General features: G+C 43.4%; 1 protein-coding gene and 1 non-coding gene across 2 annotated transcripts in view; both read right to left on the bottom strand.

Annotated features, from left to right (window-relative positions):
* The window catches only part of EVA1A (eva-1 homolog A, regulator of programmed cell death), a 204,516-nt gene that overhangs the window by 60,537 nt on the left and 121,704 nt on the right, over window positions 1-22,275 (bottom strand). The gene's annotated exons all lie outside the window — the stretch shown is intronic.
* Window positions 20,228-20,299, bottom strand: TRNAC-GCA (transfer RNA cysteine (anticodon GCA)). Its single transcript has one exon. It is a non-coding gene; the product is annotated as a tRNA-Cys (tRNA).

Genomic DNA, 22,275 nt, shown 5'->3' with positions numbered 1-22,275 from the left:
GTAAACAAAGAGAACAAAGGGAATTCCCAATTTTTCATGTTTAAGACTGAAACCTATTTAGAATCCTGCTGACCAAATCTCAGATCTTGCAGGCTCGGTGCTGTTAGAGCCTCCTTAGCAGGCTGAAGAGCACCCTTCTGACTTCTGAATTGCAGCAGATGAAGAAAACACTTCCAGAGCTCTTCAAGGAAAAAAAAAAAAAAAGGAAGGAAGGAGGACTGAGGACTGGCCACCGACAATTGATCACTCTCTGCTTCCACCTCCAGCTTGTGGGAGAGAGGTGAAGGATCTTCCCTACACTTTGGGCACATCTTTAGCCCTTCTTTCCTGCGCACACCTGGCACCACACACTGCTGTGACATCCATGGCTCCCAGGGGAGCTTTTTGTACTTGCTCTGCAATCCAAATCTACTAAGTACACATTAATCTAATTGCAACCATTGTATCAAGCGGAGGAAAAGAATTAGGAAACTTCAGCTTGCAATGTGCCAAAAATCAGATCATTGTGGATAATAAACAGTGAGAAACAACAAAACAGGAGTCAGAGGAATTTGAGTCTCTCATGGTCACTGATGTAGTAAATCAGCACTGCAGTTTAATGCAGACAAATGTAGTGTCAAGTAATATATCTGAGGGAAAGGACTGGACTTGAAAGCACATATTTAAATGTGACATTCATGCAGTACACTAGCCAGGAAAATGAGGCTGATTTCATTAAAGAAAAATAAATCTCTGAAGACTATACAGTCTATGGATACATTAATAAAAAAGAAAGGAAAAAAAAGTAGTCCAAGCATAATTTAGGCTATGTCAGACGGGAGTCACAATGACTAGTAAAATAAAAGGATAGATAGATTTTATTAAGCTAGTGAAATAAGTCTGGATGGGAAACTCCAAAAGACTGTCTTACAGGTAGTGTGAGAAGTGCCACTGAGGATTTTAGGTCATCTTCAATTTCTGTCTGCATCCTTAGTTCTGGGTCTGATGACCAAGAAGAAAACTCAGATTTAATTAGCAAGCTCCCTGGACATATTTAAGATAGAGCACACATATTTAAATTATGGCAACTTCAGATGTTCTCAGCTTTTCACTGCACCAGTGAAACAGCCCCCACTTCAAGGACAGGCAAAGAGAAGAGAGCAGGGATTAGTGGTCTTTCCATTGCCCATGGTCAGTGAAGGAGCAGAATGCTGAATTACTGTCGTCACAGAGGAAATCAGAGGCCAAGACCTGTGTACTTTTCATAACCACAGAGCACCTCTGAGAGCTCTCCAAAATGCAGGTACACAGAGGTATTCACTCCAGTGAAAACCAGCCTCTGCTGGTGTGGGAGAGGACAGACTGCTCTGTGCTCCTAAGGTTAAGAGCAAACTGTGGCCAAGGACGTTGGAGAGAAACTCCTTGTTTTTAGCAAAGCCGTGGTTCTGCATGGGTACAAATGGCCTGTGATGCACTCAGAGACTCATCCCCAGTGAACTGCTGGGAATTTCTTTTGGGAAGATGAGGTCCAAACAGCTTGAGCTGTGATTTCCACCAGCGGCTCTGTGGAACTTAGGTATCTCAGAGTGAACACCACAACACTGACCTTCCTCAGAGGACAAATTTATCCTCAGCAGAGAAAGAAAACTCTCACAGTTGTGAGATTAAGTTGATCAAGAACTAACAAGAACTGGAGGTGCAACAGCAGTGGCCTCCTTCGCTCTGCCTCCAGAGAAAAATCTGGCTTTTATTACAAAATTCCAGCCTGGGGCTTCCTCCCACAGGATAGACCAAGGAGGCTCAGACTTGTATGCATTAACCAAAAATAACACTTCCAGGGAGGGAGAGGATGATTGAGGGAATTGCTGATGGGATAGAGGCCTCTCACCTCGTTCTTACCAGTTCAAGTCCAGAAGTCAAGAGGAAGGAGAGAAAGCCCCTGACTTTGAGAAGTTTGTTGCCTTTAGCTGATTTACTGGGAAGCAAGTGACTGCCACAACCACCATCATGTCAGGCAGCCCCAAGCCAGTGGACAGAAGAACAAAAACTCTCCTTCCCATCTCCACAATAATCCATTTTAAAGAGCTGTGGGTTGCATGTGGCAAGGCTCAGACTGATAGCAAGCTCCAGGCTCCACCAGCCAATATGTTTAAAAATAGCCAAAGCAAACAGGGTTCTGTTTGGGGAGGGAAGGAGACAGGCATCTTTTTGGCCAGCAGCAGGGATACAGTCTGGTTAATCCTGACCATCTCCACTACACATCCCCATTGCTATGGCACTGTCCCATAAACAGAGCAGGGTTCAGCAGCTCCCTGGAGCAAGGAGGCAGCACTGTCCTCAGGTAGTGGCACTGCATCAGAAGAAGGAAAACAAGAAAATTGTGCAGGCGAGCTGAAGACTCACTAGAGCGTGTAAATGTTACCTAAATTTGTGCATCAGCATTTAAATACCACGAGGACTGGAGCTGGAGCTAAGCAAGAGCAAAGCAGATGAACACAGAGTGTCTGATTCAGCCTGGGGAGACGGGGAAGCACAGGGAGCTGGGAAGCACCCACAAACTGGGCCAAGGTTACCCCAAATGCTGCTGCTGTGCCCAGGAGAAGCCTGTGAGAAACTAAAGCAGATGGCAGCCAGCGTGCTGGTAGGCAGCAGCACAGAATCCTCTAAGCAATCTTGGGCAGGACAGGGAGCACCACACCAAGCTCAAGCACTGAAGCAGGAAAAAGCAGCTCAGAGAAAAGGACCACCAGCACCATAAGAAGCCACCAGTGATGGGAGATCTCTCCTGGGGGTCTCAGTGGCCATCGTGGGTTTGTGGAGCTGCAGAGGGGTCTGGCTCAGGGACGAGAAGTAGTGCAGACCCACTGTTAAAAAGCAGGACTTGTTTGCCTGGCCCTCGCGCAAGATGAGAAAGGGGGAAGGGAAGCACATGCTCACCCCACCTTCTTGCAGAGTGTTCACAACCTGTGGCCTCTTGAATACTGGTTCCCCCACTGCAGTGGAGTGGCTGCCGAGAGAGGCTTTGCTCAAGGTAGTGCTTTGGTGAGGTAATCTAAGACAACAGGATTAAACTGAAAGAGACAATTTATGTTGTGCAACAGGAAATATTTCCAGACAGTGAAGTCTGTTGGGCTGCAGAGCACTTTCCCAAGGTAAGCAGCAAAACTGGAATGGCCATCCCATGGCTCATCTGTCAAGGCTACACGGGCATTGTGTGGTGTGGAGAACACGCTCCCACAAGGAGAGAGACAGGACAGGCACCCAGGGTTTGCTGCTGTTACAGCAGTTCTGTATAAAAATAAGGACCCAGCATTTGATTATACACAGAACAAATTTCTATTGACAGCAGAAAAATGTAGGGCAAGTAAGAAAGAAAGAAAAAAAAAAAAAAAGGCCAGTTCCCATCATGATCTCACCCTGAGTGGTTTTCTCTTGTTTCGCCTTTTCCTTTGCAAGTGTCAGAAAAAAGCAGATATTAAGGGACTGATTCCTACCTGCCCTCAACTGCTGTAAATCAGGAATAACATCACTGAAATCAGCAGGGTGATCTCAGCTTAAAATGAAGTGGGTTCACATTTAAATCAAAAAAAATTAAGGATGAAATTATGTTCACCTCCCAGCTGGCACACAGGTAAAGTTTTGGGATAGTTTAGAAACCAACTCCCAAAAACCGCACTTGAGACAGATGTTCATCTCTCAACATCTGTAAATATAGGTGGGTTTCCAAAGGACTGGAGGTCCTATCCCCCCTTCAAGCACCCAAAGCTGGCTCTGAAGCTCAGTTAGCCCCTCAGTCACCTTGCACAGGCATTGATTCCATTCATCTCAGAGCTGACTTGCCTGTTGAACCCCTGTGAAAATACCAGCCTGTCACCCCATTTCCTTTCACATCAAGAATACAGAGCACAGCTCCAGGTAAATGCTATTTCTTAGGCTCCTAGGAGGGGCTGGGAGCAACTCCTGCTACAGTTTCTCTCCTCCCTCGGTTACATGAGCTCATCACTCTCTTGGCTATGTCTCTGCTAGTAAACTAACCCCTGCCAGAGCCCATTCTTCAGCCCTGAAGCCAATTGGCACGGCCTGACGCCTACATATTATTAAACTGTCTTACACTCTGAAACAAGGTGACTACATCCAAACCGCCTTTGGAGTGTCCTGGCCCTTCCTGAACTCCAGCAACACACAGAAGTTGTCTCAGATCAAGCCGTGTGGGGTAGCACAGACCCTTGAGACCAGCTCATTAGTACGTGTATAAGCCAGCTGTGAGAATACTGAAAGTGAATACTTTTTGATAAATCCTTCAGTAGCACAACACTTAGAAAGAGTCTGGAAGACCTAAAAAAGGATTTCCTACTCAACTTGATTTTTTAAAAAGTGCCTTTCATACGGGAATTGTGAAACAAACTTTGAGCTTTTACCTAGAAACTGGCTATAGACAAAGCTGTCAGCAAATGTCTCCTGGGTCTCCTATTGCTTATGGCAGCAGGACAAGGGGTGCCAAGGCTGGACAGGGAGCTTGAACTTTCTCCAGCCATGAGAGGAGATGTGCCTTGGCTGGAGGCAGGGGAGAGGGACTGAAATGCTCAGGGTGAGCCCAAAACCCCTTTCCTACATACCCATCTTGTACCTTTTTCCACCACTTTCTCATTAGGGAAGGGGGGACAGACAGAACTCTACTGCCAAACCAGCATAAAACGAGAGGGAGTTGAGACAGGAACATGAATCCAGCAGTGACTAGAAGGTAAACATACAGTACACAACGCCTTGGGATCATTATTCCTGGGGCCAACTCCAAGGCTTTCACTGCCCCACTTATAATCAACTGGTAAATATTGTACATATAATTGACCTTTCTAAATGCTGCTGGGTAGCTGGAAGTGTTGGGAGCTAATCCTGCCTGTGAAGACCGGAGTTGTGCAGCATTGACTTTATCTGCCAGTGTGTAATGCTCTGCAAGCGCTTTTTCCCCTCTCTTACTGACACATTGAGATTTACTGCCCTGTGTCAGGGAGTTCAAGAAAGCCTTTTAACTCTGGAAGCTCCGGGAACCGGCTCCAGCACATGCTTCAGGATTTATCCGTCAGTTTGTTACGCCTTGTTTGTCCAAGAAACAGTCAAGACTGAACGAGTCAGGAATGACAGAAATAGTACATGAAGTCACAGTTGCTCCACTTTAAAGCACGAGCATTTGTGTCGTTTTCCTACCAAATGTATGTGCGTTCAGCGAGCAATTAAGGCAATGGCAGAGGAAAGGCAACACAGGCAGGATTTTACAGATGCCAGCTGAGTTGTGCCCGCTCCTCCAAGCGAGGGTAACACAGATTTCCACACGTATCAGCTCTTTCTGCTCAGAAAAGCAAAATCCCCAGGACTGGACACACTCACAAACCCCGTGAACGCTGCCGCAAGCCAGCCCTGGGAAAAACCTGTGAACACTAAACTGAAGCTGAAAGACAAACACGCAAGAGAAAACGCCGAGCAGCCCCTGCTCTTTGCCTCACCTCCGCTCACTGCCTGCCCGGCTTCTGTACATCCCCGTGCTGCTCTCCCCCTCGGTTACATAGTCCTGTTTTCCGTCAGTCACATCCAGCCACCAGCACGACAGCAGCAGTGCCAGCCCTCGCAGCTGACCTGTCCCACGGAGTGAGACGCGCACCGGGCTCCCGTCCCCTCCCGCAGCCCTTCGCCCACCCGAAACACCCAGCACCGGCATCGCTCCTGACCACCTGCACGGACAGGAGGACCACGGCGGCCAAGTTTGCGAGAGAAGGATGATTTTGCTCTCACCGCCTCAGGTTCCCAGCAGCCTGGGACGCACAGCGAGCTGCGTGGAAAGAAGAAAGTTGTTCCAGCGTTCGGTTTCTTGGCGTTCCTGGCAGCGGGCTGGGAGCTGAGCCCGTGGGGACAGCAGGAGCAGGAATGCGGTGTGACAGGCGGGAGCGTGAGGTGTGCCCAGCGCTGTCACATGCTCCCCAAAAGCCGCCGGCCGGGAGGGCGGACGCCCCGCGCGTCTACGGGAGCGCCGGAGCGCGGAGCGAGCGCCGGGGAGGGCAGCAACAGGAAATGACACAGAAACTTCACCAGGCTTCAATCCAAACTTGGCCCCTGACATGAAAGAGAGGGGAGGCAATTGGGGGCGGGTGGGGCGGGTGGGGAAGAGAAATTTTTCCCCCTCATTAACCAGCGTAAAAATCTGCTGACTGGAAAAAAAAAAATCACTGTGACAAGTTTTATTAAAGCAGAGAGTGAAGGGGGGTAGGGGCGGGATTCCCATCAGAGTTTATTTATTTGAGCAGGAGTGTGCCATGATGTTAGACACTGAGAGCAAAATGCCATTTTCAGCAGTTTCCTGGCTTTTCCAAGCTCCCGAATGCTCCAGCGTGTGCCTGGGGGGCAGCGGGCAGGAGAAAGGTCCCTCCTGCATCCTGTCGGCAGCTCCTGCTGCCCCCGGAGCCCAGGCAGCTCTGCCCGGGGCTGCGGGAGTGGCTCCGAAATGCGGCACTGCCCGCAGTTCCCGGAGCAGAGGGGATGGTTCGGGGCTCCTGGGGTGCTGTGCCCAGCCTGGGCAGGAGCACACGGCCCCGCACACCTCGGGGACATGGCGAGTGGCAGTCCAGGCACCCGTGAGACACCCGTGCCGATGGCACGACACACAGAAGCAGAAAATCACACTGAGTGTGTAGTCAAACCTTTTCTTGGATGGATGCAGGAAACTTCCTTTATTGAACAAAGTTGGATGGATTCTTCAAAATCATACAATCATAAAATCATTCAAGTTGAAAAAGACCTCAAATGTCACCAAGTCCAACTAACAACAGCATGCTCACCACTAAACCACATCCCCAAATGTCACACCTACACGTTTTTGGAATACTTCCAAGGATAGTGACTCCACCATGTCCCTGAGCAACCTGTTCCAGTGCCTGACCAGCCTTCCAGTGAAGAAATTTTTCCTGATGTCCAATCCAGTGTATTCTCTAATAGCATTATTCCTTATCTGTTTGGATTATTTTCCTAATATCCACTCTAACCTTCCAGCAAGGCAAACCCTCTGAACACCTCTCTACATGCTGGGTGCAAGGGCACAACAGCTATTGAACTTGGTGGCAGTTTTTAAAGCATCCTTTAGACTAAAATGAGTCCTTTACAGGCAGCCCAGACCTAACTTTGGGCTCTCTTCAAATCCCACCTTCGAATTGCATTTGTAATAGGCAGTGCCAGAAACTCTTTGATAGGAGCCCATGGGACTTTCTAAGGGTCCTCATCTTCCTGATTTGGTTCCCACACCACTGCTGAAAGGTGGATGAGATACTCACACAAAAGGTCACTGTAAATTGAACAGAAGGTCAAATCTTGTTTGGAAGAAGCTGTGTCACTCCCCGTCTCACTGAAAGATGTCCTACCAGGTATAATAACCTGTAGGGACAGTTGGAAATGAGGTCTAAGCTCAGATTTAAGTCTTTCTTGGAAAGAAAATATAAACATAGTCATTCTGCCCACAAATATGAAAGTGGTGAGAGATTTTTTCTAAAAATTGACCTTTCTGAGGCTAAAGATGACCTCACTGAGACCTCTCCATCTGATCAGTTTTATAGAAATATAATATTCTCACTAAAACAAGAATTTTAAAATATTCCTATTTAATAGAGATCACTCATTTGATAATTTCCATCACCTAGCCTGATCACCTGCACGCTGAAGCCACAGAATGATGTCCCAAAACAACACCTGAATCATTACAAATTATGGCACATCATGCAAGGAGACATCCCCCCTCCCCTCGAATCAGAGGCTTTCAGGGAAGGATATTGCACCCTAGATAAGTTATTTCAGTCGCTCACCCCATCAGGAAGAAGGGCTGCCTTTCTGAACTGCATTTGTCTAGCCTCACTCTCCACCCTCAACCCTGGCCATCACTCATCAGTCTCTCCAAGCAGCTGCAGATCATGGACAGAGAAGGCTGCAGCCCACCAAGGTACAGCCCATCCTCAGTTTACCCCCAGAACAGCAGGAATATTTCGAGCTCAGGCATAGCTGGGGACCCTCCAATATTTTGGTTGAAAGCAGCCAGGCCATGCAGCTCTGAGTGGAAACTGGAGCCTGCTGCTCCCTTGCCATGCAAGCTCAACTTTACAAAACCACAGACAAGTCATCTTGTAACCTTGTCCTGAATAAATAAAAATAGCTGAGCTTTTTTAGCCTCTCATGGTAAGACAGATTTATGGACAAACCACAAACCGTGCCTGTCACTCTTTCAAGATCCATTTCCATTGCATTAAAGTTCTTTTTCAAATGTGCCTACCAGAACTGGATGTGGTATTACCTCACCTATACTGTAAATTTTTAAGACTTGGACTCCTCTCCAGTTGCTCCATCAGATGCATCCCTCTCTTTGCTGTGCCTTTGTGAATGCAGTAGCAACCTAACAAGCTGAATTAGAGATTTATTGTTGTAGTATCATTTTACTCCAAACTTCAACCTTAAACACAAAACACTTTCAGATTTGGCATTTATACAGTGTTCAACATATGCTTTGATCCAAACAAGGGCTTTGACCTGCCTAACCTTTGGTGTATTTTTTTTGCTGCTGTGAATGACTTGAGCACAAGCGTATGGTATCGGCTGTCACTTCCTTAATGAGAGGTTATTTTCAATTAATCAAAGAAATATAAACAGAGCCTTGTATCAAGTTTAAATAAGCTCAGAATAGTTCTGCCCTTAAAACAGATGTCTAAAGCTGTGTCTCCTTTCAGATCAGAGCTAGTGCACTGTCAAGAAGAGATCTTGCAGATCTGTTTGCTCAACCAGCTCAAAAAAACCAAGTATCAGCTCCAAATCCTGATACAATCCAGTGTGGCCCATTGAAGTCAGTGAATTGGGCAGCCCATGATGCAGATTAGGGTAACCAGGCCAAATTCAGATTTGTGAGGTCTTTACAGATTAGAGAGAACAGCAGAAGGGAATTAGATAGCACCATATTATTTCAAAGGCTAGCCCTGTATCAAGCCCAGCACACCATAGCTGCTTCCCCATGGTTCTGATTGTGAAGAGGTCAAATAATAAAATGAGAAGAGGAAGAGATTAGCTAAACAGGGTCAGAGCTGGTCTTTGGTCCCCGGGCCAGCAGGCACAGCCCCATGAACATTGGAGGCTAAATGCCCTTAACCTCCAAAAGAGAATGGCCCCATGCAGACCATTTGTTGGAAACAATCTCTGGGGCATGCTGCTGGTCAACCATGCCAGACACTTGACACCCCACTCTGGGATAAACAGGGACCATGATAACATTTAACACCATACAAGTGGCAGGGTCCTGCTGCTGTTTAATTAACTTAACCAATAAACTAAATATAGCTAATTTCAGAATGGTAAATTACCCAAAACACCCACAAGACCTTTTCTTCATCCTGAAGCCTTGGGTAAATACAGGCTTGCCCTGGGAGTCTCAGACTTTCCCACACAGCTTTAACATTCTTATTTCTGCTACTTCAGACACTGGTTTTTGTCTGTAAGCTCTCCAAGGTAAGGAGCACATCTATTCCTAGAGCTTGGCCCTTGCTTGTCATTCAAAAAACAGTGTTTTATTCCCTGGGGTGGGAGGTATCTGCACTCTGCTTAGCCAGCTCAAGGGTAGATCTGAGCTAAATCCCTCTAGTCCGTCTCTAGTCCCTCTCTAGTAAATAGAGACTGGTCCTTGTGGAGATAATTTGTTTTATCCAAACACAGTTTAACACAGATGGGATGAATCTCCTCTGGAGCTGACCCTCCTGCTCCAGGGATTACTAGCCTAGCTAATTATTTCAATCTCTGCACCTCATTTTCTAGGTCTACCAAGGGGGTCAAAAATAAGATATGTGTTTACCTGTCAGACCAAAACACAGATTATTTCATACCTATGAAATAAATATTATGATGGTGTTGTCACGACATTTGATGTCAGAAACAAGTCATCTTGTGTAGCCTCTAAATGAGGTAAACTCTGATTAGGCCTCTAAATTTTCATGCAGATACAACTGGCGCCCAAGATGCTGTGTGGCACTAAAGTACATCTTCCTAGCAGGGATCCACTCTGGATTACCAGGTGTCAAGGGAGGGGGAAAGCAACCATGTCTTTTATTAACTGACCATCCTGAAAGTAATAAATGAATTTTCAAAAAGAATTAATCTGAAAGAGCTTCCTGAACTTGTGTTTGTTGCATATGTATATAAAATCTCTCTGCACTAGGTGCCATTTTCTCTTGATAAAAATACTCAGTATAACCAGTCAGCTTTTCTGAAAGTGTGTTCTGATAATCTGAGCTCATTCATAAACAGCACCTGCAGCAACACCCAGTAGAGGTAGGGGAACACATTTGAGAGTATTCACTTGGCAACTTGCTTCCTTGAAAATGAACACCACGTTTCCATTGCTACCTAGAAATAGGAGCAGAGGAAGGGAAATGGCTTGTTGCAAATGGACAGGTTTTGCGTGTTTATTTGTGAGGATGGGCAACATGCAACTATTGAGATTCCAGGGTGAAATAACACACATGCATTTGGCTGCTATAGAAAGGGAATTTATAAGGGTTTTCTTTTTACTTTTTTTGTGTTTCTTTTATTTCTTTTTCTTTTTTTCAGTCCAAATGGCATCATGGTCTCTGGTGGAAACCAGTGGGACCTGTGGCTGAAGGACCTGCACAGCCCTGGCTAAGAATAGAAGAGGGATACCAATCTTTTTTTTATCCTTTTGGCAGATCTATAACTAAAACCACATGAACCATGTGCCAAAATACTGGGTTTATTAACTATACTCTCACCTGGGGAAACCATTTCTGTTTGAAAAAGTACCTTAAACTGCTCACAGCAGCAGGATTAAGGTGTGATGAATTCAAACAGAAGGAATAGTCTTACTTTTTTTTTTTTCCTTCAGTACCTTTCATTTCATTCTAGATTGTCTGAATCCCACAAGAAAAATTATAATGCCTCAGAGATGGATTCTTTTCTGGCTTTTGCAGTTTTCATATGTTAACATTGGATTATCTGTTATTTTATTAAAAAAAAAAATTGTACACCTTTCCATGCATGTCTGCTCCTCCCCATGCTATTTTTGGTATTTATGAAGGCAGCTACATAAACTTCAGGGGCAAATGACCTTTAAATATTAATGAAGATCTGTAACATTTACATCCTATGTATTTTACAAAAGGAGAAAAGCTGGTTTCTTCTTCTGCCCTCTCCCTGCTCCCCCCCACCCCCAAACAGATAGGACTTGTGTCTCCAGTCTGTCTCTCTCCACAAAAATCTGACCTACAAATGGCTTTGTCATAACTCAGCAGACTAGTTTAGTCCCCGTATGGATTTATCATTAACCACATAAGCACATGTTGTCCACTTTGCCCAACCTAATGAATGTGCTATAAATAAAATAACTCTAAAAGCAGGTTTCACCATTCTTATCCGAGCTGTTGCTCCAAGTCCTTGTAACTCCCAAACCTACTTACATTAGAAACATTAATCACTTGATTATAATTCAAAGCATCAGCTCTCTACAGCTGAAACTCCCTAGCACTTGACTTTGGCTAGACCTCTAACCTCAACTTATCACTTTCAGGCGTACTCCACATTTTCTTCTCCAATATGTCACTAATGTAGGAAAGACGTGGGAAGTTGCTTTCAGGAGGTATTTTTAACCTAGGAGTGTCTCATTAAAAAGAGAGCTTAGTATAGAAACTCTGAAACAGAACCTTTCCCACTTCACTTAGCACAGCAACCTGAAAATACCAGAGGTGTATTTCACCACAACTCATTCCATTTTAAACCAAAGCAATGTAAAGAAAAAGGAAGCTCCTTTGGAAAAGACACTGTTGAGTGTAATTCCTATCTAGCCCACAAATATTTTATATGATCATAGGATTATCTGTAGAGCTTTGTATTTTCCATCTTGAATGAAGGAGGCTGAATCAAGCCATTTATTATTCTGACTCACGTGCTCATTCATTAAGAGTGTTTTTGTACAGTTTGGGTTGTTTCTACTTATTTCAGCTGACAGCATGGAGATCATATTCCATCTTGACCAAAGGTTTTAAAAGCTGAGAGAAACCAAAGATCAATTGTAGGATATTATTTTTAAGCCTCATGTGCCTTAGTCTGGAAATAGAAAGGCAAAGATAAAACTCCCAGAAGGACAGCCACAGCTAATGAGAGCCTGAGAGGAAATGATCACACATTCTTAGTTCTTCTGATGGATGTCCTTCTAGCCTTATTAATCAGAACTTTGTGATGCCGATAAATCACCGAAGTATGATAACAGATGAAGGTGAGTTTGGATGTAAAATGATCCGTGGTGAAGGATTACAACAAAGGAGGAAAAGGAAGGGGAGCCAAATACAGTGTTATGAACTGCATCCTCAGCTTGTGAGGACTTGTAGATAATAAATGTCATTCCTTTTCGACATTATCTAGGAGATTAAGAATGTTTCTTGATGTATAACTGCTAGGAAGCCTCTGCAACACCTTCTCCAGTTACCAGGAGGTTTATATTACATCAATTACTTTAATTTTTCATCAATTATAATTTCATTTGCAAAGAGGAACTTTAAAGTACCTTTCTTCCTTTAACCTCTTTTTGAGGAAATAGACTCCAGAGGCTGGAAAGGACAATCCGTGCAGAACACTGATGGTTTTGATCTTTCAAGGTTTGTCAGATCCTGCTTTGAGATTCCTGCAAGTTTTCTGGTATGACCTTATCCTGCTTGAATGATCCTATGTCACAGAGGTGTCAGCAAGGTCTCCATGCCTCCAATCACTCTAGATACAGAGTTGTTGGTTTCCATATTCAGCAAAAACCACCCATCCATCAACCCACGTGTCACAGTTTGTGGTTTTCAAGGAAAGCATTTCCCAGGGCACTAAAGAAATAAATAAATGCATTTGAGATGCTATTACTGATGAATCAGTTCCATTCCCTGCTTTCTACCAGTGGTTTTTATACTGCAGAATACAGCCCTGGCCATCTGAAGCAAACCAAAGTCATGCTTATGTACTGCAAATTCAAAATAAAAGGTTATTAAAATGAGGTTAACCTGCAGATCTGGCAAAATTTGCCTTAAGCCAGGAGCGCCAGAGGTATAACAGACACCTAGGAAAGAAAGAAGTGCACTGAATGCCTTTGAGGATGCTCCCAATTGAAACACAAATTTGGATGCTGCCCTGTAGCTTTTATTTGGTTTGTGCCATAACACGGAGAGATCTCCAAGCTGATGCCCTACCAAGCTTTGCTAAGTCATGCTGCAGGACAGCACTTGGTAGGGAGATGCATCAGTTTGGTCCAGATGCAGTGAAATTATGCCAGGAACATTGTCTGTTGAACTGATGGACCCCATCCAGAGGCACATCAGCTTGGAGGTTCTGTTGGCATATCTTAGGTTGCAATGCAAGATGTAACCAAAATTATGTATTCTTTTGCCATCTGTTAAAACCAAGTGGGGCAGTGTTTCTTTATCTCTTCCACGACCTATCCTCCCTCCAGGGGGTATCTTCTGTTAATTGGCCATTGAGTCTCACTGCATGACTGATAAAATCACATAATCCCATTGTGAGATGCTCCACCCAGCGGGAGGAGCCAAGCATTCCTACCTGGATAAAATCTGAGTCAGAACACCAAGGCAGCCTGTTTCCAGTGGATTCCCAGAGGAAGACCAGACCCATCTCACCACCACTGGATCTTCAGAGGAAAATGACACCCTTCTACAAGATCATCTCTGCTACAACAGAACCTCATCTGTCACTCCAGGAGGACTGCAGCCATCATTTAATTAGACTTCTAATTGCTACCAGCACCCTGACCAACAAGGTGCCAAGTTGAATTCTGACTCTGTCAGTGGATTTTTAGGTTCATGGCACTTCTCAGATCTTCCCTGGCTGGGATGACAGCTGAGGTGTTTCTGGCACTATCTGCCCAAACACCCCCAATTCCAAGTTGCAGCAGTTCACAGGGAGATAGAAAAACTGGGTAGTCAGAGGGACAGACTTTGAAATTATTAGATGTTCCTGAAGAAAATAAGGCAAATTTATCCCTGTAATGCCTGTTTTGTACTCCATGGAATAGTGAGGACGGCATTTCTGCTACCTCTGTTCTTGCCAACATTTCTGCATGTTGCTGTTTAATGGGAAGCACTGAAAACACACATGAATGGACACTAAATTACAGAATATTCCTTCAGGCTTTCTAGGCCATCATGAGCATGAGCAGACAAGTACATGTGAACATAAATTCTAAGCTGAGATGCGTCATTTTACCCATATAGAAAGTGGAGTGGAGAAGAGAGAAAATTAAGAACAAAAGACAATGAGGAAAGGAAAGAGATGGGGGGAAAGCCCTATAAATAAGCTTTAGCATCTGTGAAAAACCAAGCAGAATACCTGGTGCCCAGTGTTGCAGTCTGAGGTCTGCGGTGTGTGGATGCATAAGTCTGTGGCATGGAAATGAGTCAGAATTGCTGTCCCAGGGAACACACTCCACTGGAGCAGTCTAACTCCTCTCAGGGAGTGTGCTGGACTAACAGGTCTGATTCTTGCCACATGATTCTTGCCAGATGTTTGGCCATAGACAGCTGATCACCAGCAGATTATTTTAAAATAGATTTCAGCTGAGACACATCACTTCCACCCCAAGAGCACTTAATTCTTAAAATTCAAAGAACTGAGTGCTTGAAATCAGCAAAGGAGTATCCTGCAATTACAGTTTCATGCTGCAAAGGCTCTGCTCTTGAAATGTGGAGGCAGCTCAAAGAAGTAAAGGGGTATCCAGGCCCTCTTCCTGTTGCTCTTGAATGAAGTATGGTATGGATTTCTAGACCTGGATTTAGGCCTGGAAGCACATCTGGAGGGTGTCTATTCCTTACATATGTTAGATTTGTGCTACATTAAAGAAATCATGACTTCCACAAACATCATAAATAATGAAGAAAATTCCTGGCCTGAAACTAAATATTGTTGTTTATTATGTCACATTGGGACTGACTCCTGCAGAGATAATGACACCAAAGCCATGAAACGTCAGCCACAGAGTCTTGGACTGCTGTAGCAATGTTCCTGTGAAGGCAGCTGATTGAAACTCCACTATCGTGAGCTAAGGCATCAAATCTTCTCAATCCACATGGTGACACCTGTCAAACAGGGGTCACCTCGCTGCATTACTCACCCTTATCTGCTGGAGAGGAGGAACTGCAACACAAGAAAATGAGGAGTCTATGGCAGCAGAGAACAAGACAAAAGACCAAACACAGCCCTTCTCAGCAAGCTCACCTGACACAGGAGTTGGAGATAAAACACTCCTGGCTTCCAGTGCCAGTGATATATCCAGGAAAAAACCTTCTCCTTCCTGGCATCGCATTTGTTAAGTTCGATAGCTCAAAAAACCTTTAAAATTGGATATGGAGCTACCTCTGCTCACAGGAACAGCCCTGTCTCCAGCAGCAGCACTGCTGCTAGGGAGCATTACATAAACAAGTTCATGTCAGGTCACCATCAGAAGACAGGCAGAGGCAGAAACACTCCAGCAGGCATTATTTTTCCACAGCACAGCCAAAAGCAGGCAAATTTTTAAGAATAGTAGAATGCTACTGTGTTTGCAGACATCATTTATTAATAGCAGGATGGATTTTCAGTCACTTTATATCACAGATACCAACACCATCTTTGCTGCATTAAGTTAATGACAGTGACATAAATTTTCAATGAACAATTATATAAATCAAGGTGCAAAACTCACTGGGGAATCTGCAAAATTCTTCATGATCTTGATTCAAAGATCTGTTCCCAAATCCAAATCCATCCTGTAAATACTTACCCATGAGTGTGCCCCATATGCTATAAAAGAAAATAGGAGATCAATGATCCTCTTCTTGAAAATTGAAAAGGTAGGAACAGACAGATGAGTGATTAAATCCTTCCTCTCCCTTGCATTGCACTGCTGATGCTTTCTCATTTTTAATAGGGGTTATAGAGAACAGAGAAACAGAGATTCCCATGAAAGTGCAGACAGTGACCCAAGGGGCTCAGCAAGGACAGTGTTTACTCTTACAGGGCAGGAACAGGGATTCCCAAACCAGGATGGGTCCTGAGTCCCGAACTGGAAATGATCATAGAACTGGATGTGCAAAGGAAAACTGTACTGTGGTCCCAAAAAGGGTTTCAAAAATAGGAAACTTTGGGAATTGCTGATCTTAAGGAGTTTGGTTAGGTGCCTATAATCGTGTCCTGTTAAGTTTTAATTATTTTCAGTGTCTCAGAGCTGTATTTCTACCCTCAGGAAGGTGATGAATTTGAGCAATGGGCTTACCACATAGGCTAGCTTCCAGAAACAAACAAAAAAAACCAAACCAAACCAAACAACCATACACAAACACACACCCCAACCCCCAAAAAACCCAAAAAAAAAAAAAAACCACCCATAGGACAAATAAAATAAAACCTATCTGACCTCCCTGAAGCTTGTAAATTTTACCTCAACATGTTATCAGATGGCAAACCCTTCTCAGTAACTCCAGTGTGTATCAAAACTGGCCATTGCAAAGAATATTCCATGAGAAGTAACTCAAATTTCTCTATTTATAACACAGCTCTTCTTGGGCTTTAGCTGTTAATCGCTGGCCCATCTGCATACCCAGAACTCAGTTTTCCCAACATGTTCTGGATTCTGAGATAAGATTCCTGAATCAAATATTCCCCCTTCCTAATTTATGCCACTCCAACATTTCAACCTGAAATCCCCAGTGCCTCAGAGAAGGAAAGTTTCTTTCCAACAGGCAGCACCAGAGCTGACAGGGAATGCTGATGCTAAGCTCGCATTCTCTGCTATTTTTGAGTAATGTCTGTCATGTCATGTTGGGGAGATGGATATAACTATGGGACAGGTATGGGCACAGAGATATTTGATACAAGAAACGCATCCAGCTGAGAACATCATGGCACAGTAAATCTCTCCTCCACTGTCTATTACAGTTTCCTGAAGAACTCTGGAATTCTGTACCCGTATCTTTGTTGTCTGCACTTAGGTCATCCCCAAGACATAGTCAGGGGCCAGAAGAAGACAATGGTTAGCAACTATGATCCTCTGGATCAATGGGAAAAGAAAAAAGGGTCTCATCAAAATGGTGGAACAAATTCCTTTGGGAACTGCAGATTACTTCAAATCCCATTCCCTTTCACGTACGGTACATGGTTCAATTATTTTGCATCTGTTATATGAAAGAAAAGTGCAGCTACTGCTGTAAAAAAAAAATAAAAAATGTTTCTATAAATATATTACCAATCAAAGAAGGGTTGACAATCTCAATCCTTTGCCAGAAGCAGAGAAAAACAATGACAAAAATGAGGAAAAGGCAGAGGTACTTGCAAGGAGGTTGTAGCAAGCTGGGGATGAGTCTCTTCTCCCAGGTAACAAATGATAGGACAAGAGGAAATGGCTTCAAGTGGCACCAGTGGAGGTTTAGATTGAATATGAGGAAAAATGTCTTCACTGAAAGGGTTGTCAAGCACTGGTAGAGGCTGCCCAGGGCAGCAGTGGAGTTTCCATCCCTGGAGATATTTAGATGTGTAGATGTGGCTTTGAGGGACATGGTTTAGTGTTGGGCTTGGCAGTGCCAGGTTAATGGTTGGACTTAATGACCTGAAAGGTCTTTTTCAACCTTAATGATGTTGTGATTCTAAAATATGTAAGAGGATACACATTTCACGAAAGTCAAACTGCCTTAAAATCCTAAGAAAATAATATGCTGCTCTTCAAACACTCTTCCCCAGACAAGGGGTTATAAAAACAATAGCTGAAAGATGTATGATGATTTTGCCTAATGCAGTATCAGAAGATGTTCCCATGCTCATCGGATGGGTGCAGGAAAAGAATGGAAAATAGCATAGTTGGGTTCAGACCAGGTCGGGTGATCTTTCCAAAGATTGCTCCTGTCTCTTTTCTCAAGAAGAACAGACCCAAGAGATTCTGTATGCAAACAGCTACTCAGAAGGGAGCACGATACAATAATAAAAACCAACAGACACATTTAGAATAGCATTAAAAATTAAAATTCCTTAGTGGAATCCAGTAGCTGTTTGTTATGTATGTGTCCAGCTCACTGCAACACAATGCCTTCCTGAAACTTCAGGAAGATTTTAGGAGGAGGTAAATAAGTGGATGCTCTCCATACACCACACACATTAAAAAGGGGTAATTGGGCCTATCATCATGGACTTGTCTGCAGCACATCAATCATGAGCAAAATCACAGAACATCTGTGACAGGTCTCAACAAATAAATAATTAATATACACTAGCAACATGTAATGGAGAAGGAGTCTTATTAATTAATCCAGTCTTGTGTTTTGATGAACCTAGAAACGAGGTTGATAAAAGTAATAGTGTTGATGTAATGGGCTTTTGAAGAGCACCAAATTTGAATTATTGAGTAATATACTTGGCTGGTTTAAAATAAACATAGTACAGTGTAGATTAATTGGAGACCAGCTGATACCTTTCCAAATTAAATAGTAAATGGCAAATGTTCACTGAGCTGAAAGTTCAGCCCCCTATAGATGTTGGCTTACCAGTTGCTATTTAATGTTTTTATTACTGACATGGAAGAAAAGGTTAAACTATTATTTAGTAACTTTGTGGAATTTTGGGAACTGGCATGGAATACAGAGAGCAATAAAGCAAAACAAGCCCAAGAGGAAACTGCAAACAAGCTAACAGTATGAATTTCAGTAAAGTCCTGAATGTAAGATTAAACAGTGGGGAACTTGATTCTCAGGCATGAGAAAGAAGGCCAGAAGCAAACTGGAAAAAGCCTAGAAAGTGATTGAATCTAAGTGCTTCGTAGACATCTTCAGCAGCATAATGCATGTACTAGAGATGTAATACCAAGTAGAAGCAGCAAAGAAATTATATAACAACCCAACCTGGCACTGGTGCAACTGCTGCTGGTATTCAGAGCCCATTCTAGAGGCCACAGGTTCTGAGTAACTAAAAATAATTGAGGAAAAAGACACAAGAATGAATAAAGAATTGGGAAACCTCATTCTGGAGAAAGACATGAGAAGATTTACATCTTTAATTTTACAAAGAAAAGGCTGAGAGGTTTCTTAATCACAGACTATAAGTATTCAAAGAGAGAACTGGAATTAGCTTACAAAGTTTCTTTAACCTTAAAAGATCTCATAGTGGCCAGTAGGTAGAAGTTAAATCTAGACATTCAGAACAGATATAAATCTGGTTTCTTTGACAATTTTGCAGGGGTTGGGTGATACTTACAGTCACTGGGAATCTTCAAACCAATTTTTTTTTTTTTAAGCTTCACGCCAGTTCAAATAGCAATTAATTTAGGGAGGTCTTATGGCCTCTTGCCCTCAGTAATTTATCAGTTAAATGACAGGGCTTCAAATGCTTCTGTGGGAGGTTATTTTACAACCTAATAAATGTCAACTTTGGGAAAAGTTTCATGGGATTCTGCATTTTTCTTTAATACACTACTAATGGACCACAATGAGTAACTGATTCCCTTGTTTTCTGTTCTTATCAAAGGACAATTAAAGTAATAATCTTTCAGCAGATAATAGCACCTTTTCTAATACTTGTAAAGAAAAATCAGAGAATGAATCAAGCAATTAATTCTTAGTTCTTAGTCATCCCTCCCACTCAAGACCCAAACCAATGTTCACTTAAGCACAGGAATATGTGAGGAATGTTTCCTTCAGCCAGGCACTGTAGAAGAGGGAAATTTGGCATTTGTGACCCGAAGATAGCCACAGTTGGCAGTATCTCTACCCAAACCAGAAGACTATGCAGAGAAAACCGAAATTCCTGCAGGGGCTGAAATGAATGTGCTCCTGCGGTTAACACTCACTCCTTCTCTCCATCTTCACTTGTTTTTGGCCTGTGGCTTGTCCCTTTGGCTGCTCATGCTTTAATTTCCTTCATAATCTCAATCCTTCTACTCAATGTCTTAGCACTGTGTGTGTTTCCTTAAAACCACAAAAAATCATAAAATCATGGAACTGTTTGGGTTGGAAGAGACCCTAAAGATCCTCTCATTCCAATCCCCTACCATGAGCAGGGACACCTTCCACTAGCCCAAGTTGCTCCAAGCCCCATCCAACCCACCCCTGAACACTTCCAGGGATGGGGCATCCGCAGCTTCTCTGGAGAACCTGTTCCAGTTCCTCACCACTCTCACAATAAAGAATTGTTTAATATCTGACCTAAAAAGCAGCACCTGAGGGGGCACCTGGAGTTGAACCAGGGACCTCTTGATCTGCAGTCAAATGCTCTGCCACTGAGCTATACCCCCTGCCTGGGCAATCCTTGTCTGCAAATGAAAGCCATTAGGACATTCCCTGCCCCAGGGAGTTCACAGCATGGAAAATGCACCAGCCTTGCAGAACTGGTCCAGCACAGACAGCCTCACTACATTTCTTCCTGAGCCTTGCAGAAGACACACACAGGGGTGTAGGACTTCTAGGGTACCACAGCAATGTCTTATGAATGAATGAAAACGGAACCTTATTGCTAGTGCTGGACAGTGCCAGTCAATGAAATGCAAAATGATGGAAAAATTGCTCTGCGTTCCCTTTAACTCCCTCCCTGTACTTCTTTTCAAATATGAAAGAGGGTTACCTGTCCAGCTCCTTTGCTCAGATGTGCAAAGCAAGGCCAGCTGCATTGCCCATCCCTTTTCTCAGCCAGCACCATGCCCTTCTCCCCTCAACAGGGCAGCTGAACACCCACAATCAGTGACTTGGTTACTCCAGGAATGAATCTCCATCTCAAAGCAATGGTGATATTCCCCAAAGAACAATCCTGAAATTCAGCTTCCACTGAATAGTTCCCAGGCCTCTGGAAACAGGCTGGAGAACAGTAAATTTAGTTAGGAAACAGGGATCCTACAGGTCCCTATTGCTTCACCAGCCCTCTGTCTGAAATATTTAGTAGTATCAAGATTCTTCCTAGAATCACAATATGTGTTCAAATACCAGGACAGTGAAATAGCATGTCCATGGGGTCAGCCAGGAGGCCCTGGTATGGAGAATCCACTGTAGGCAAAGTCAGACAAACATTGGATAAATAAATGGGAGAGGCTGAACCCTAATGGAAACTAAGACAATTTGTTTGCTCTGAATGGTGAACCACATGAACTGAGATCTCTGTAGAAAGCATCTACAGACAGGTACATTCCCTGGGACTCTGGGGAGGTCCCCAGACTCAACTTTTTGGCACCGTTTGTTGTGATTTTGATTCATCCAAAGTTTGCCAGATCAAAAGTTATTAGTACTAGTGCTTTGGAAAGCATGATCTCTCCCAAGATGAACACCATCCCAGAATGAGCTACCATAGCCAATCCTCCCTCCAAACAATTAATAAGGATCTTGTGCAAAAACAGTCTAACATTGTTCCCATCTGTTCCCCTGAGGTATCTTCCACCAAGTCTTGGCCTTTATTCATCACTATGTTTCTGGTGCCTCCAGCCTGTTTTCTGTCTGCTTTATAATCCTCATCTCCAGTCAATTAAATTAAATTTTCAGCTCAGTCCTCGTGAAACAATATATTATTTGCCTCAGTACATGAATAGACATCTTATTTACACAGATTAAATGACCATATTCTTTTCATCTACTTGGCTTGTAGTTGGATCAAACTAAGTGTTTAATTTTATCTGGATTTCCTTCCCACAAATCTATGTGTGTGTCATCCATGTTCCTTTTCAATGATGAAGTCAACATGTGTAGAGGGGCTACATAATTCCTACATGCCACTAAAGAAATCAAACTAATAACTAAAGTGTGCTCTGAGTCACACAGAAAATTCAATAAACTCTTCTTCACCAGGGATGAGGTTTGCTTTAACTGCCTAAAGATTTGCTTTGTTTAGTCTTTTCTCCAGTATTCCATGATGACAAAATTCATGCCTTCCCTTTTCTATCATTTACATTCCATTTTGGTAACTCTCCTGAGGAGAAGATAATATAAATATGGCTCCATGTGAATGCATGGCACAGCAAATTCTTCTTCCTTCCTTATTTAGCCTCCTTCACTAGACATGGAAGTCAAATTTATTGGAGAGTTACTAACTCTTTAAATGACTGCTGCTCATTTGTAAAGATCAATATGACATATTTTCCTCTGGTTTCCTCTGGTTCTCATTTGATTCTTCTAGTTTTCAGAGACAACTATGTAAGCCAGCTCCTTGGCTAATTGCATGACAAACATAGCAGGCAGATTAGGTTTTCTAAGTTTCATTTCTAAGATTTTCCTTTTCCCCATATCCCTA

The sequence above is a fragment of the Chamaea fasciata genome, unplaced genomic scaffold (genome assembly GCF_029207755.1).
Source record: "Chamaea fasciata isolate MVZ Bird 193981 ecotype frontalis unplaced genomic scaffold, bChaFas1.0.hap1 SCAF_3, whole genome shotgun sequence".
In the NCBI taxonomy this organism is placed as follows: Eukaryota; Metazoa; Chordata; class Aves; order Passeriformes; family Sylviidae; genus Chamaea; species Chamaea fasciata.
The sequence above is the reverse complement of the archived record's forward strand: the minus strand, read 5'-3'. Positions and strand labels throughout refer to the sequence as shown.